Below are 1,562 nucleotides of genomic sequence, written 5' to 3'. Positions count from 1 at the left end.
TCTTCGTAAAAGGCTATAGCACAGAGTGGTGGCATCCTGGGAGAGAAACCTTGTGCTCATTCAAGCACGCCGGCATTGTTTTACGTCAGATGCTTTAGAGCTGAGCGTGTCATGGGCACGTGCCACATTCCCATCACCCACACACGCACACAAAAAGAACGCAGCAAGCGAGGTTAACTACGCTGGAAATGTGACGGGTATGAACGGGCCGGTAGGGCGACTAACAGGCTGATCTTTTTTTTCTTCGCTCGTAAAATCGTATCGATATATAACCAAATTTGGAGCTAGATGCTGTAATTGTAAAGGACTGGAGCTGCTGTCAGCGCAGTTCTAAAAAGAAAGAGAGAGGCTTACGAGCGCTGCCAAGCACGCAGAGATGAATTGCTACCATCAAAGATTGGCGAGTATGGAATGAAAAGCTCAAAAAAGGAAAAACGTTCGGTCAAAGACTATCAGCAAGGAAAGCTGAATGCGATCAGGTTACGAATCAGTTCAAATAACACAACACAGGTTAACGACTTAAAAAAAATTCCCCGAAAACAACCGGAACATGCCTAGCTAGGTCAGCAAAAAATTGGAAATGCAACATTTTTGTCAGAAGTGGGGTTCGAACCCACGCCCTCCTTCGAGGACCAGAGCTTAAATCTGGCGCCTTAGACCACTCGGCCATCCTGACGACTACAGCACGCGCCGCAACGCCATCAGTCTGCGGCGACAGCGATGATGGAAAAAAGAATTGACTTACTGATAATTCGAATAATCAATGCGAAAACGAGAGATCGAGGGAGCATAAAAAAATAAAATGCTATATGACATTTTACGGCGGCTGCACTCAAGAACTTGCTACGTGGTTAGCTCTTCACATTCTCATGATCATCGCTGTCTCCATCGTGCCATCATCTTCGTCGTCTTTTGCTCACTGTGCAGGCGCCTTTGTCGACATATTGTGGTTGTTGCAGACAGCTCCTAGAGTCTATACATATTTGGGGACTTTGGTAGTACTCTACGGAGTAACTACTGTTTCAGCAAATGAGTGCAAGGCCGCAGTAATTCCTGAAGCCCGCAGAACTTTTGGTCTCCCTCGGAAAGAAAAGCAGGATAACGCTCAGAACTGCCGTGGAAAGCTTTCTCTCTCCTTTCGTTTTTGAACTGGAATGTCTACATTTACCGAATATTTTACGTAAATTGTGAACTGAAAGTTCCGCTCGATTTCAATCTGTCCATCTTGACGCGGGTGAGATCTTATATATAGAATGCGGATACTGTCCGTTAACGGTTCCTGTATAGTGGCCAGCTTTACTTGAAAAATCGTTTTGAGATGTAGAGAAAAATGGAATTTGCGCAACACAGAGCCTAGTTTCGTTTGTGCACGGCAGCCAGGAAATGAGGCATGAAGGATGAAGACACCTGCCCTTTGCGCGAGGCATACGTAGAGAATCCCAGGAACAAGTACCGCATCTCGAAAGATTTATGACCCCGGGTTTCCTGCGCACGCTGTTTTCACCTAAATGTGGTATTGCTCAGGCCGACAGGATACTTTGTCAGAGCTGTGCCCTTGTTGT

The 1,562-nt window shown here is 46.1% G+C and overlaps 1 non-coding gene across 1 annotated transcript; it reads right to left on the bottom strand.

Annotated features, from left to right (window-relative positions):
* Positions 1-592: 592 nt before the first annotated feature.
* TRNAL-UAA (transfer RNA leucine (anticodon UAA)) lies at positions 593-676 on the bottom strand. The gene has a single exon. It is a non-coding gene; the product is annotated as a tRNA-Leu (tRNA).
* Positions 677-1,562: the final 886 nt, after the last annotated feature.

The sequence above is a fragment of the Dermacentor andersoni genome, chromosome 2 (assembly GCF_023375885.2).
Source record: "Dermacentor andersoni chromosome 2, qqDerAnde1_hic_scaffold, whole genome shotgun sequence".
Taxonomy (NCBI): domain Eukaryota; kingdom Metazoa; phylum Arthropoda; class Arachnida; order Ixodida; family Ixodidae; genus Dermacentor; species Dermacentor andersoni.
Note: the sequence above shows the minus strand (reverse complement) of the source record. Positions and strands in the feature narration are given on the sequence as shown.